Source organism: Triticum aestivum, chromosome 2D (assembly GCF_018294505.1).
Source record: "Triticum aestivum cultivar Chinese Spring chromosome 2D, IWGSC CS RefSeq v2.1, whole genome shotgun sequence".
In the NCBI taxonomy this organism is placed as follows: Eukaryota; Viridiplantae; Streptophyta; class Magnoliopsida; order Poales; family Poaceae; genus Triticum; species Triticum aestivum.
In genome coordinates, this window is record NC_057799.1 from 278,374,455 (window position 1) to 278,391,028 (window position 16,574).

Genomic DNA, 16,574 nt, shown 5'->3' on the forward strand with positions numbered 1-16,574 from the left:
ATTATAGATTTTTGTCCTTCGATTTGAACTGTTGTACAGTTTTTTCAATTTGGGCCCATATTTGCATGTTACCATATTTTCTTTAACAATCCTACCATTTTCTGCAGGACATCCCTCGCTATGCAACAGATTATGTAGTGCACAATTTTTCCCTTTACATAGATCAAGGCTCCACGAATGTCATACTGCACACAAACCATGGATTTACAATCGTTGCTACTGTAAGACTTGATGAACGTGGTGACTCCTATTTTGGCACTGGCTTTTGGAATGAAATTGCAAAGTTTTATGTACTGAAAGCTGGCACTAAAATTGCACTGCACATAGAAGGGCCTGGTCATGAGATATATGCTAACTTCCCCGACAAAATCATCCGTCCAGACTTTGTTCGAAGTAAGTTTTCTTTTCAACTATCTGCATATGTTGACTTACCCAGCAATGTCAAATGAATTGTGTAGTATTTAAGCAACCAATTGTTATTCCCTTTTCTTACTATATTCCTACCTAATAACTTCTAGTTACCAATACACTTTTCTATTGCCCTGTTTTAACTAAATATTCCCTGTACTCCCATTTCTATCAGAAAGCGCCGCTGACAAGGAGACTCCGGAGGTGGAGAACGGGGCTGCCAACAAGCGGAGGCGGGGCGAGCTAGAACCGCAAGCGACTCCAGCAGGCCTAGACTTAATCAGCAGCCTCCCCGATGATATGTTGAGAGTCATCATCTCCCTCCTCCCAATCAAATATGGGGCGCGGACAACCCTCCTTTCCCGGCGGTGGCGCCCCCTATGGAACTCCAGCCCTCTCGACCTCATCGACACCCACGAGCTCTGCCATGGCTATCGCAAAAGCTTGGATGCGTTCTCCAAGATCCTCGGCAGTCACCTTGGCCCAACCAAAGGCCTTAGAATGGGCAAGTTCCGTTCCAACGGCAAGGACCGAGCCAAGCTTGACGACTGGTTCCGATCCCCCGCCCTAGATCAGCTCGAGGAGCTCACTTTTGATGATGGGCATATGCGGTCGCTGCCAACGTCCGCACTCCGCCTCGCGCCCACGCTGCGCGTCGCCAAGTTCAGGAACTGCCATTTCCGCCCCTTAATGACGCGCCCGCTCTTATTCTACCACGACTGAAGCACCTCGAGCTCGTCGCCGTCTGCCTCTCAAAGGGTGACATGGAGCGCCTGCTCCGTGGCTGTACTGCACTCGAGTACCTTCGTCTTCAGGCGATCAATGGGTTGAGTACCTTCCACATCACCTCCATGACTCTCCGGACTATTTATGTGTGTTGCTGGTGCGGCAGGAAGACATCACAAGATGTGGACCACGGTATGGTCATCCAGGACACACCTGCACTTGAGAGATTACTTGTAGTTGATCAAGAAGGTCCAACAAGAATCAATGTCATTTCTGCGCCGAAATTGACAGTGGTGGGCTACTCGTCTGACAAATACTCCGAACTTGTTATTGGATCCACACCCGTTCAGGTACAACAGCCGCCTTCTACCTCTCCTTCTACAAATTAACATTATTTCTAATTTTGAAGATGTTTGTTCGTCTGTCATTCAGAAAATGATTCCGACAAGCTTGACCCCGAAACTGCGCACAGTGAAGGTCTTGGCACTAGAATCTATCGGGCCCGACCTGGAGCAAGTTGTCAGTTTCCTGAGATGCTTTCCGTGCCTGGAGAAGCTATATATCGAGGTGATGTTCCTTTCCTGTTAAATGTTAACCATAAGGGAGTTCAATTTGTGACACCTTTTTCCAAGTTTACAATGACAATGTACTACGATTTCTGAAGGTTCTTTTGGAGGATTTCAGTACATACATGCCCCCCCATATTGGTTGCTTGATCCATATGGTTACAATCAATAAGCATTTCTCCTTTGGATTCATCTGTACTAGTTTTCTTAGGGAACTTTTCATCCACTCCAACCTCTTGTGAAGAAGGCTACATTTTTCTAGAATGTAATCAAATGCCCATGTTAATCATGTCAGATCGAAGATGGCATGTTAGTGCATTTTACAAATCCTGCAAACCAAATAGCTAGGCCTGTAGTAATGTTCAAAACTGCATGTAGGCACTAACACGTTTTCTTCTTTTGCAGATAAGATTAGGCCCAGTGGTGGATAATGTGATACAATATAACAATCACGTCGAATGCCTAGATCTGCATCTCTCAGAAATTACTTTGAACTCCTACCGAGGGACCTTACCGGAGATTATATTCGCCAGGTTCTTTGTTCTCAGAGCAAGGGTGCTGAAGGAAATGAGGTTTGCCCTACATTTATTTCGCAAAAATGAATGGTTTGTTGATCAGCGCCGGCGCCTGCGGCAGAATGGAGTAGGCTCCAAAAATGCTGAATTTCATTTTGGAACTTCAGATGACAGAGTAATCGGAAGTCATCGTGTCAACCCCATACATGACTTCTCAGTGGCTGGCCCCTTTGCAAAAAATGTGAGGTTTCGAAGCCAGACTTAGAAGCGGTGATATTAGTTTGAACCTCTCTGATATCCATGTTCAGCGGATCAGCGCGAGCGTTTGCAGCTGATGAGCTGAATTTCATTTCTAATATCAGTTTGAACCTTGTAATCTTCGAATTTGAGCCATATAACTCTGGAATTTGAACCTTGTAACATTTCGAGCTTTTATGGTACAATCGTTGAAATGGCATCGTATGAGACTCGTATATTGCTAGCACTATTTTTACCTTAATATGCAATGGTCTTAGATTTTATTAACCATTCTTGAATCAGTTTACCTTGTCGCTCTCACAGCACACGATCTGTATAGCTAACTCGACTGCGATCTTTGACATTATTGCACACAGTTGGTTTCTTCCACCGTGTGCACTGTAGAGCGCAGAATTAATTATCGCACTCGAGTGTCCATCATCACCCTTCTGTGTAACTTTGACCTCATCACCCAAGGGTAAACTTATGACCGAAGTCATTCCACACACTTCGTTTTTACAAAGCTTTTTGCCAATAAACGCCCATGATTTGTCCCTCTTGTAGCCGACGTGTGGCCAAACTAGCCAGGCGGGAAGCTTGCGCGGTAAACAGCGCGGTAGCACGGGAACAGGCTCACCGACGATACATTTGGCGCCTCTTCGAGCCCACGTGTGCGGTGTGGTGTTGTCAAGCGTGCACTAGAATCCTCCGCTATGAACGTCGTGACAAGACGTAACGATTGCAGGCCGGCCGGCCCACATTTATTACAGCGGCCATTTAACCTACCCTTGTGTCTCTTCAACCTTTCGATCGCGCCTACCATTGCAAGAAGCACACCCACCACGAGGAATTCTTAGAGGGTATCCTGCGCGGCTCCAGTGGCGCTCTGAGCGGCAGTTCACCATGCGTGCCGTGGTGGACACCCACAGAAGCTTCATGGACCTCTCGGTGGTGTACACCAACGACCCGGTCTAGGTGGAGCACTCCATCCACATCATGGAGCTGTTGCTTGCCGAGGAGAAGTACAAGGTGGTCGGGTTCGACCTCGAGTACACCCGCGCTCATGCCGGGTCTCGTCCCAAGGTCGCTGTCGCCCAGATGTGCATGCGCCACCACGTCCTTGTTTACCACTACTGCCTGGCCACAAGGCATTCGAGCGTTTTGCCAGGTTTGTCAACAGCCCCCACTACATGTTTGCTATGGTGGACATCACCAACGATGTAAAGGCGCTCGAGAATTCGGGCATCGCCTGCCAGAATCTTGTCGACATCCAGGGCCAATACAAGATCAGGGGCAGCAAGGAGCATGAGAAGGACTCACTGGTTCACCTCGCCGAGGCCATCATCGACCCCTACTACAGAGACATGAAAGATTCATGCAACAAGGACAAGCGTGCCTGGCACTCGGCCTGGATGGAGAAACTCGACAAAGCTCACGTCGTGTACGCGGCCAAGGAGGCGTACACGAGCTACGACATGTACAGGCGGATCGTTGACATGAGGAAGTCCCTCCTTCCCCAAAACGGCCAGGGATCCAGCCGGAAGCAGAGCAATGGCAAGCGTCGTCGCAACAATAAGTAGATGATTAGATCCTCGTTTCTCCTACTTTAGTATGCATGTAATTGCTTTCTTTGGTGTGTGGAAATGTTATGTGTGTAGTCACTTGTGTAATTGTATGCTTAATTTGGTTATGCAATGCTGTCTTTTTAAGTATATATGTTGATGCTCTGTAGACAGAGCGTAGATGTTGTGCGGACAAAGAAAATCACATCGCACACGGACTAAACAATGGAACCCGTAGGTGATGTTTTCATCAATCACTCACATTTGTATACCAGCAATCGTTTGCTCACAACACACATGGCTTGTTAGCAGTAATCGTCTGTGTTGTTATCAGTCTTCGCACACGTTTCCGATTACAGACTTGTTTGCCTCGTATCACACACATCTTGTTCATTTGAACCGTTTCTGTTCTCATGTCTCAACGCAAATAGTTCATCCGAGTGAACCGCATGCCGTATATCGCACACACCTTTGATCTGGCTGACCGTTTCTTTTGTGTTGCCTAATCACAAACAGTTCATCCGAGTGAACCGTATGCTGTACATCGCACACACCTTCATCTGGCTGCCCATTTCTTTTGTTCCTCCTCATCGAAAACGGTTAATTGAGCTGAATCTTATGCCCTGCATCCCACGCGCAACTAAAATCTGAATCGTGTTTGATGCATCCTCCATCGCAAACGTTTTGCACCTTTTTTGACGGTTTTTTACACCACCGTTTGCGATTATGGCATCGCACACAGTTTTGTCGAAGGGTCTCTGATCGTAGTGTCGCGTTAGCAGCATCCTGCAGTAGTGTATGAGTATATGCCATACCTATCCATTTTCTGTACCTATTCCATGTGTCGTCATACTATGTTTTTTCAGTCAAATGTTGTTCTTTCGTAATAGATGTCCAAAAGGAAGAGGGTGAGTGTAGATCCTCAATGAGTACAAACTAGGTATTTCGAAAAGGTAGTGATACCTGTTAAATCAGATAGATCAGCAGCCACAGAAAACACGGGCCCAACTGTACCACACTTTACCCCTACTCCACTGGCCAAACCCCTCTTAGAACTGCTGAGAGCCCAGCGTCAGGTACTGTCGATGATATCAATTCAAAATTTGAACTCCTAAATTTCTGCATGTGCCTTACTCAAAGGGTCATAGGATCTCACAACAATACTGGGCACTGCGTTGCTCTTGTCAGTACCTCTTGCCCTTTGTCAGCATACTTACACTCATTGTTGTTTGATTATGTAGCATCACTGTAAATGTTCGCTTCTTTATCCTCCCTTTGCTTGAAATTATAAGATCTATATTTACTCTTAGATAAATGTAGAATTAACACAATGATTATGAAGTTTTGGATTGCTCATGTAAGTACCTGTTGTCATGTACTCCCTCTGTATCGAATTAATTGTTGATCAATTGGATGTATTTAAAACTTAATAGTGCTAGATACATCCATTTGAGCGACAAGTAATAATGGACGGTGGTGGTATTACTGTACTTGCATCGCAAGATAGTTGATTGTCTAGCATTACTCTGCATCTTATCTTCCCTGCCCTCCACTTTCTCCAAATTATCATATCTACATTAACTCTTACCAAAATGTTGAATAAAGCCAATGCCATGTCATTTTGTGACATGCCAACTCCACTAGAAACTCAAACTCCAAGGTCTAGATGGCAAACCACTAGAATAAGCTATGGCAATGAAATCCTTGTTGATAGACTTGCATTCCTTGCTTCACTGATAGCTCTCAAGTCTTCAGATATTAACACCATCTTGGGTATGGACTGGATGTCAGCTCATCATGCCATGATTGATTGTTACACTAGGTCTGTTCAGCTTACACACCCATCTGGTGAGATAGTAACTATCTCTACTAGAGTTCCAAAGCGTCAACTCTATTCACTTAATGCCAGCCCTCTTCTAGACCTTGAAGATATTCTGGTAGTCCGTGACTTTCCAGATGTCTTTCTAGAGGAACTGCCAAGCATTCCACCTGACATAGATGTCGAGTTTGTCATAGATCTCATTCCAGGAACCACCCCAATTTCTAGGAACAAGATGGCACCCTTAGAACTAGGTGAGCTTAAGAAACAACTCGATGAGTCCTTGCAAAAGGGTTTCATACGTCCTAGTTCTTCTCCTTGGGCTTGCCCTGTCCTGTTCGTCAAGAAGAAGGATGGTACGGATCGGATGGTAGTAGATTATTGTCCCATTAATTTGGTCACGATAAAGAACAAGTATCCGCTCCCCAGGATCAACGACCTATATGATCAGCTCGCTGGATCCTCAATATTCTCTAAGATGGATTTGAGGTTAGGCTATCATCAAATCAAGATTAGAAACGGGGACATTCCTAAGACGGCTTTTGTCACTCGTTATGGCCAGTACAAGTACACTGTTATGTCCTTTGGTCTAACCAATGCTCCAGCCACATTCTCCCGCTCGATGAACTCGATCTTCATGGAGTACTTAGATAAGTTCGTCATGGTTTACCTCGATGATATTCTTATTTACTCGAAGAACGAGGAAGAGCATGCCGAACATCTTAGACTTGTGTTAGAAAAACTCAGAGAGAACCGCCTTTATGCCAAGTTCTCCAATTGTGAATTTTGGTTGCCAGAAGTGACCTATCTAGGCCATGTGATCTCTGGTAAGGGCATTGCTGTCAATCCTGAGAGAGTTCAGGTCATCCTTGATTGGACTCCACCTGAATCAGTTAAGCAAGTTGGAGTTTTCTCAGTCTATCGAGTTATTGCCGCTGCTTCATTGAGAATTTCTCCAAAGTTGCGAAGCCTGAAGTCCTTAAGAAAGATAAAAAGTTTGAGTGGTCACCACAGTGCGAGAACAGTTTTCAGGAACTGAAAAGACGCGTGACTTCTGCTCCCATACTTGTGCCACCGGACTTCTCCAAGGACTTTGTATCTATTGCGACGCCTCGCGACAGGGACTAGGTTGCGTTCTGATGCAGGATCGCCATGTGATTGCCTATGCATCTCGATATTTGCATCCACATGAGGATAATTATCCTACACATGATCTAGAGCTTGCAGCCGTAGTCTATGCACTTAAGACATGGCGACATTACCTTCTTGGTAATCGTTGCAAGATTTACACTGATCACCAAAGTCTGAAATACATCTTCACCCAACCGGATTTGAATCTCAGGCAAAGATGTTGGGTTGAGTTGATCACGGATTATGACTTAGGAATAACTTACACCCCAGGGAAAGCCAATGTCATGGTTGATGCACTAAGTCGTAAGGCTTATTGTAACAACCTTATGTTGCAACAAGGTCAACCACTTCTCCATGAGGAATTTTGCAAGCTTAACCTTCACATTGTTCCGCAAGGATTCCTTTCTACCTTGGTGGCGAAACCTACTCTTATGGATCAAATCATAGCTGCGTAGAAGCGTGATAAGGGAATATCTCAGATCAAGGAGAAAATTGCTAGTGGGGTTGCTAAGTGTTTCTCTATGGATGATCAAGGTGTTGTTTTCTTTGAGAACTGCTTGGTGGTTCCCAAGAACCCACATCTATGCCAGCTGATCCTTAAGGAGGCTCATGAATCTCCTCTCACGATTCATCCCGGTAGTACTAAGATGTATCAGGACCTATGCCAGATGTTCTGGTGGACTAGGATAAAGAGAGAAATCGCTCAATTCATTGCTAACTGCGATGTTTGTCGTCGCATTAAGGCAGAGCATCAAAGGCCTACTGGTACCCTTCAGCATTTAGCTATTCCTGAGTGGAAATGGGACAAAGTTGGTATGGATTTCATAAACGGCTTTCCCAGGACCAAGAGAGGGAATAATGCTATCTTCGTGGTTATTGATCGTCTTTCCAAAGTGGCTCACTTCCTTCCTGTTCGAGAGAGTATCACTGCTAGCCAGCTAGCTGACTTATATATATATATATATATATATATATATATATATATATATATATATATATATATATATATATATATATATATATATATGTGCCACTTCATGGTGTTCCACTAGAGATCAATTTGACCATGGTAGTCTTTTCACTTCTGGGATAGTTTTCAGAATGCCATGGGCACCCATCTTTCCTTCAGTACCGCTTTCCACCCTAGTCGAGTGGTCAGGTGGAAAGGGTCAACCAAATTCTAGAAGACATGCTTAGAGATTTCGTTATCTCATTCGGTTTGGATTGGGAGAAGTGCCTTCCTTTCTCCGAGTTTGCTGATAACAATAGCTACCAATCCAGTCTTAAGAAAGCACCCTTCAATATTCTCTATGGACGAAGATGTCGAACACCTTTGAACTGGTCAGAAACCGGTGAAAGACAATTCTTTGGACCAGATATGATCCAGGAGGCAGAAGAGCAAGTTCGTATTATTCGCGAGAATTTGAAAACAGCCCAGTCTCGTCAAAAGAGCCAGTATGACCGTCATCATATGGAAGTGGCTTATGAAGTTGGCGACAAGGCTTACCTTCAGGTTACTCCTCTAAAGGGTACCCATCGTTCCGGTATCAAGGGCAAGTTGGCTCCTCGTTACATTGGTCATTTTCGCATTCTTGCTAAACGAGGAGGGGTTGCCTACCAATTGGAACTACCCCCACATCTTTCTCGAGTCCGAGATGTATTCCATGTCTCTCAATTCAGCCGTTGCTTCTCAGATTCCATCCTCGGAGTGGACCATGAAATGCTTGATCTGCAAGATAACCTCACATATCGAGAGTACCCTGTTCGTATCCTTGATCAAGCAGAGCATGTCACCCGACATCATAACATAAAGTTTCTCAAGGTTCAGTGGTTGACGATGACATGTACCTAGGGTAGTGTTTCTCAAGGCTATTGAGTATAAACCGCCTAGGAGTGGCCGGGTTATACTCATGGTGAGTTATTCATATTGAAGCCCACGAAGACAAGGAGTATGGCGCTTTATGGAGGAGATTTAACAAGAAGGCCCAAGGCCCAAAGGTGGATTAGGGCCCGTAGATGTAAACCGCCATATGATGTATGACTTGTGTTGTAATATAGGAAAGGATAGAAACCGAGCCGGACACGTTTATGAGCCGGCTAGGATTCTGTAAACTGTCGGGCGTCAACCTGTGTATATAAAGGGATGACTCGGCGACGGTTTAGGGACAAGAAACAACAGATCGAGAGCCAGGCAAAGCGTATTCGCTCCCTGGTCATCGAAACCCTAGCAATACCACCTCAACTAGATTAGGCTTTTACCTTCACCGCGAGGGGCCGAACCAGTATAAACTCTTTGTGTCCTTTGTCCCGCTTTAACCCCTTTAATCTAACTATGTTGCGATGGCTCCACGACTAAGTCCTCACACTAGGACATCTGCCGTGACAAAACCACGACAGTTGGCGCCCACCGTGGGGCTATCGAACGATGGTTTCAAGTTCTTAGAGGGCAACTTTGAAGGGATCAAGGGATACGCTGTGGGCCGGATGACCAAGAGTCCTCGTGGCAAGCTCCACATCGACGATGCAGGCTGGGGCCCTGAGGCCGGCTCATTTGAGTACGGGTACTGGGTCCCCTTCGGCGGAATTCATGTCTTCATTGGCAAGATCGGCGAACCGGGCCCTGAGCCGGACATCTGCACCGACATCGTCGAAACGGCTCAGCGTGCGAGACCCGCCCGGGTTCAACCTGCCATGAAGCGTGCCTTCATGGGAGTCATCCACGAAGCGGAATCTGAGGACAGATCGGCATCTGGTGATGAAACTGTCGTTTACTCCGATGACGAGTCATCTACCAGAGAGACCGAGTCATTGTACCAACTGCAAGACGGCCGGCTTGGGGGCTGTTCCGATGGTGACAGTATTCCGGACCCCTTCGACCCGCCGAGCCGGGTTGCAATCTTCATGGTTGGTACACAGCCAGTGCAACACTCTTCGACTGCAGCAGCGATGATCTCCGGGTCAGCAGCGGCGACAGCAGCCGGGGCAGGAGGCCCTGTGCGACCGCCGGCTCAGGTTTTGTCCGACTTATTTGACACTTTGGCAACGCTGCTGGAGGTAGAAGTTAGCCCGGCGAATTAGGATCAGCATAACGCGGAAGTTGCGAAAGTGAATGATCAGATAGCTCAAGCCAAGGCAGACCTGGCAGCTGAGGACACCAGGATGGCTGCAGAGCGGGCCGAGTTGGATGCACATGCTTATCGGCTTATGTTAGATCAGAACGCTTCAAATGATGTCATGAGGAGAAGGTACCGGTCTCACCTGCCTCTGGTTTATGAGGCAAGGAATCTCTTTAACACGCCAGGAGCAGGAACCAGTAACCAGCCAGTGGTGAACCGGATGGAAGCACCTGGAACGGGAGCGCGGTTCAGCCGCGCACGACGGATCCGCCTCGTCAGAATAATATCCCGTCACAACACATACCAACGCCTCCGGGTCATTACTCTAACCCTTTGGATAACATAGTCGTCGCCGCTTCACGATTGGCGGCTCTCCTAGTCGAAGGCGAGTCCCCAGTAGCGGTTGAGACGCGACGGGCTAGAGAGCTCCTTCAGACAGCCTTGACTCAGCATCAGGCTTATTCGTACAGCCGCGAGAGGATTCATTCCACCCCCCGCCCAAGCCAGAGTTACAGCAGGCATATTGATGAACCGGCTGTGTCAAGCAGTGCGTGGAACCGTAACCCTCCTCGTGGGCATAACCCGGCGGGCGGTGGTGCTAATGCTCAGAACATGGTGGATCACGGTAGAGCACGTCGAGAAGCTGAGGTAGCGGAGCAGTACGCGGCCCGTCAGCTTACTCCGGTTCGTCCAACAACTTCGGTGGAACCAGGTGTTGCTTTTAGTTCTTTGGGGGTGCCGTGTCTCACCCCGGCTCTACGTAATGTGCGGCTGCCCAAGGATTTCAAATGTCCCCGTAAAGTGCCCAATTACACTGCCGACTTACCCCCCGAATCATGGATTGAGAGCTATGAGATGGCGATGGAAATGCTGAACGTTGATGATGCTGCATGTGCTAAATACTTCACCATGATGTTGGAGGGAACAGCTCGTACCTGGCTGAAAAGTTTGCCAGCTAACTCCATTGGATCATGGGCCGAGTTAAAGGCCCGGTTTATCTAGAATTTCAAAGACACGTGCAAGCAGCCCATGTCCACTGTGGATTTAGCCACCTGCGTCCAAGAAGAAGGTTAATCGACAACCCATTGGGTGCGCCGGGTCTCAGCAATTCTGCATTCGTTGGACCGCATCAACGCCGATTCAATGGTCTTAACGTTGGAAGGCAATTGCCGGTTCACGCCTCTGAAGCTGAAGTTAGGACGGCTCAAGCGTCACTGCAATGACATGGGGACACTTATGGCGGCTCTGGTTAAGTATGTTGACTCTGATGGTACCAAGGACCTCGAGTCTAACGATCAAAAGCCGGGAAAGGGAAAGAAGAGCAGCAACACCAGAGGGCAACAGCATAACCCGGCGGGCCACGGAAACAACGGTAAGCGCAAGGCTGATAATAGTTTGGATTTTGTGGGTAACACCAACACACAAAATAATGGTCAGCGTCGTAAGGGTAAACCGCCCCCGCGGAGTGGAGGATCAGGTATCAATCTTGAGCACCTGTTAAACCAGCCTTGCCCAAGACACAGGACGCGAGAAAGGCCGTCTACGCACCTCTAGAAGGATTGTTTTATTATGAGGGAGTTCAAAAGTTCAAGTCTTTTCCAAGATGGTCATGGACCAGGTGGCGGTTCAGGACCCGGTTTTCATGGGCTGGGTTACGACGGAGGCGGTTCTGGCTTGGGGTTTCAAGGCAATCAAGGTAGTCATGGCAACCAAGGTGGTTATAATCAGCAGCATAATCAGGGGAGTCAACAGCAGCAACAATCGGGTTATCAGAGCAACCCGAAGCAGTTGAATAGTGGGCAGTATCATGTCTTCACCACTAGCCTATGCAAGCGTGACCAGAAGCTTCATAAGAGAGCAGCGAATTCCGTTGAACCGGCAGTTCCCCGTTATTTGCGCTGGTCTGAGCAGCCCATCGTATGGAGTCGAGAAGATCACCCGCCCCGGGTTGACAATCCGGGTCACCTGGCACTGGTGGTGGCACCTTAGGTTGGAGGGTATAAATTCACCAAGGTACTCATGGACGAGGGGAGCAGCATCAATATTCTCTATTATGAAACCTTGCGTCGCATGGGGTTGACAGATAAAAATCTTAAACCGTCAAACACTGTTTTCCATGGTGTGGTGCCTGGTAAGTCGGCGTATCCAGTCGGTAAGATAGCCCTGGAGGTTGATTTTGGAGATGATCATGACTCTAGGTCAGAGACGTTGACCTTTGAGGTGGTGAAAATTAAGAGCCCTTATCATGCCATGTTTGGACGGCCGGCTTATGCTAAGTTCATGGCAAGGCCCTGTTATGTTTATCTGCAGCTCAAGATGTCGGGTCGTAAGGGGACTATCACGGTACATGGGAGCCAGAAGATAGATTTGGAATGTGAAGAAGGTGATGCGGCTTATGCTGAGTCGGTTTGTGCAACAGAGGAGTTGAAATTTTATAAGGACAATGTTGATCCGGCAGATATGACTTCTTTGAAAAAACCAACTACAGAGCATGATCCGGCCTTGAAGTTTAAATCGGCTGATGAGACTAAGTTAGTCGATTTTGTTCCTGGCGATTCATCCAAGAAGTTTAGCATCAGTGCTAATCTGGATCCGAAATAGGAAAGCGCGCTCATCGAGTTCATCCATGAGAACCGGGACATCTTTGCATGGAAACCTTCTGACATGCCAGGTGTACCGAGGGAACTCGCTGAGCACACTCTTAACATCGATCCCAAGTTTAAACAGGTCAAGTTGTTTCTTCGCCACTTCAATGAAGAAAGGCGCAAGGCCATTGGTGAGGAGGTAGCCCGGCTCTTGGTAGCAGGGTTCATTGTGGAGGTTTTTCACCCTAAGTGGTTAGCTAACCCCATGCTGGTACTTAAGAAGAACGGCACTTGGCGTATGTGTGTGGACTACACGGATTTGAACAAGGCTTGTCCGGCTGATCCCTTTGCTCTCCCCTCGTATTGATCAGATTATTGATGCTACGACGGGTTGTGAGCGTTTGAGTTTTCTGGATGCTTACTCTAGTTATCATCAGATCAAGATGGCAGTTAAGGACCAGGAGAAGACGGCTTTCATAACTCCGTTTGGAGCCTTCTGCTATGTGTCTATGCCTTTTGGGCACAAGAGTGCCCAGGCAACTTATCAGCGATGTGTGCAAAATTGCCTTCACAGTCAGATTGGGCGCAATGTTCATGCTTATGTAGATGACATTGTGGTGAAGTCAAGAAAGAAGGAGACCCTGATTGATGATTTGAAGGAGACGTTTGACAATCTCCGGGTCTACAAAATGATGCTTAACCCGGCAAAATGTGTCTTTGGCGTACCAGCAGGCAAGCTTTTGGGTTTTTTGGTGTCTAACAGGGGCATTGAAGCTAATCCGGAGAAGATCAAAGCCATTACTTCCCTGGCTAAACCAGCGTGTGTCAATGTCGTTCAGCGTTTGGTGGGCCAGATTGCAGCTTTGAGCCGGTTTATAAGCTGCCTTGGAGAAAAGGCCGTCCCTCTGTATCAGATGATGAAGAAGTCAGATGATTTCATTTGGATTGATGCTGCTAATGAGGTGTTTGAGGATTTGAAGAAACAGCTGGCTGAGCCGCCCGTTCTTGCTGCTCCTATTGATAAAGAGCCCTTGTTATATGTGGCTGCTAATGCCCGGGCTGTTAGCGTAGCCATTGTGGTGGAACGGAAGGAGGCAGGCAAAGAATACCCGGTTCAGAGACCGGTTTACTATGTCAGTGAGGTGCTTATCGAGTCTAAGCAGAGGTATCCGCACTGGCAGAAGCTGGTATACGGGGTGTTCATGGCCAGCAGAAAGCTCAAGCAGTACTTTCAAGGACATCCTATTACAGTGGTCAGCTCTGCTCCTTTGGGAGATATCATTCAAAATAGAGAAGCCACAGGACGAGTTGCCAAGTGGGCCATTGAACTTGGACCCCATGGTCTAAAGTATGTGCCTGGCACGGCCATCAAGTCACAAGCACTCATGGATTTTATCAATGACTGGACAGAGTTGCAGGCGCCTGGAGATAAACCGGATAACACGTACTGGACAATTCATTTTGACGGGTCCAGGCAACTGGAAGGCTCGGGGCTGGAGTTGTGCTTGCTTCCCCTCGAGGTGATAAATTTTGTTATGTTCTCCGGTTGATGTTTCCTTGTACTAACAATGCAGCTGAATATGAGGCCTTACTTCACGGTCTTCAGATGGCTAAGGAGATGAACTTAAGCCGGGTGAGATGCTTTGGCGACTCCGATTTAGTAGCTCAACAAGTCTCTGGTAAGTGGGATTCTAAGGATCCGCTCATGGCGGCTTATCGACCAGAAGTGGATGTTATTGCTGGTTACTTCAAAGGTTATCAAGTTGAGCATATTGATCGGAGGAAAAATGAAGCAGCTGATGCCTTCAGCCGGTTGGGTTCTCAACGTAAACCGGTGCCGCCTAATGTCTTTCTTGATGCCTTGCATAACCCGTCGGTTAAGTTACTTACGGAGGAGGATTTGGCTGTTCCTGACCCGGAAGCCCAGTTGGTGGCGGCGGTTCATGCCATTCCTGATTGGACAGTCCCTTCTTTGGCTTACATGACCCGGGGCGAGTTACCTGAGGATGAAACTTTAGCCAGGAAGATAACCCGGCGGTCTAAGTCAATGACAAATGTCAATGGAGAGCTACATCGCTGCAGTGTTACAGGGGCTTTTCAATGTTGTGTTTCTCCAGAAGAGGGCCGCGAGATCCTGCGTGAGATTCATGAAGGATATTGTGGTCATCATGCCGGTTCAAAGTCTCTCGTGGCCAAGGCTTTTCGTCACGGATTTTACTGGCTGACGGCTCATGCTGATGCTGAAGATCTGGTCAGTAAATGTAATGGTTGTCAGAAGTTCTCACGACGCGCCCACGTGTCGGCTCAAGAATTGAGGATGATTCCAATTACTTGGCCGTTTGCAGTCTGGGGGCTTGACATGGTTGGGCCTTTCAAGAGGTCCAAGGACAAAAATACACACCTTCTGGTGGCGGTTGATAAGTTTACAAAGTGGGTTGAGGCAGAGCCGGTCAGTAAATGTGATGCGGCGACGACGGTTCAGTTCATGAAAAAGGTGATTTTCCGTTTTGGCTTTCCCCACAGTATCATAACTGATAATGGCACTAATCTGTCCAAGGGTGCTATGAAAGAATTTTGTCAACGTGAGCACATCCGGCTTGACGTGTCATCCGTGGCTCACCCCCAATCTAACGGTCAAGCGGAGAGAGCCAATCAAGAGATTCTGAGAGGCATCAAGCCCCGGCTTATGGTTCCTTTAGAAAGGACGCTGGGTTGTTGGGTGGAGGAGTTACCTTCTGTGTTATGGAGCATCAATACCACTCCCAACAGGTCTACGGGTTACACACCTTTTTTCATGGTTTACGGAGCAGAGGCGGTTCTCCCCAGTGATATCCGTCATGACTCGCCTCGTGTGGCGGCTTATGTTGAAGCTGACAACGAGAAAGCACGTCAGGAACCACTTGACCTGTTAGATGAGGAGTGTGACATTGCAGCGGCTCGTTCGGCGATTTACCAGCAAGATCTGCGTCGTTATCACAGCTACCGGCTTAAAACCAGAACTATTCAAGAAGGCGATCTGGTGCTCCGGCTCATCCAGGATCAGACTGATATGCACAAGTTATCCCCACCTTGGGAAGGGCCCTTTGTGGTCAGCAAGAATCTGAACAATGGGTCATACTACCTTATCGATGTTCGAGAGCACAAAGACTCACGCAAGTCGGAGGAGGAGACCCACCGGCCGTGGAATATCGCTCATCTTCGGCCTTACTACACCTGAGCCATAGGCTCCTCTTATGTACATATTCTTGACAATGTATATATTATGATCAATATAATAAACCGGCATCCCTCCTAAAGCGGGGTCTCTGTCGTTTTTTCCTTCAAATAAAGAGTTTCTGGTCACTTGGGGGCTTCTGTTTGTAAAGCAGAGTTCTGATTGCCCATTGATCCGGCTTATAGGCCACATAAAAAAAGAAAAATATATATAAAACTTGGGGGCTTGCTGCCCAAAGTCAAAAGGGACCAAAGAGAGTCTGTTGCACAAGCACAACTCAAACATAGGCGCCCATTGAGCACAGCTGAAAATATTGCTTGGGGGCTCTTTTGTTCTAAAGAACAAAGAGTCTATAACCTTGTAATAGGCTATAAAAGCCAGGCTTGGAAGCCAGGTGTATTCACCTAAAACCCAGGGTTATCCTGCCTTTTTAAGTAAGTCACTCCGCCTAGGTAATCCTGGTAAGACCCGTCGAACGTTTGACAAGTCAATCTTATACAGACCCTGAACTTGTCATAGTTAAAATGATGATTGGTTAATGTGAGGTTCATCTTATAAGGTTTGTAAAACGGTTTAACTCACTGGCCTGGCAGCCCATGAAAAGCCTCGTTTTGGGCCTGGCAGCCCATGAAAAGCCTCGCTTCTTGCATGTTTTATTTTGAAATCTTTCTTTTTGAGGTTTATTTCGATGAGGT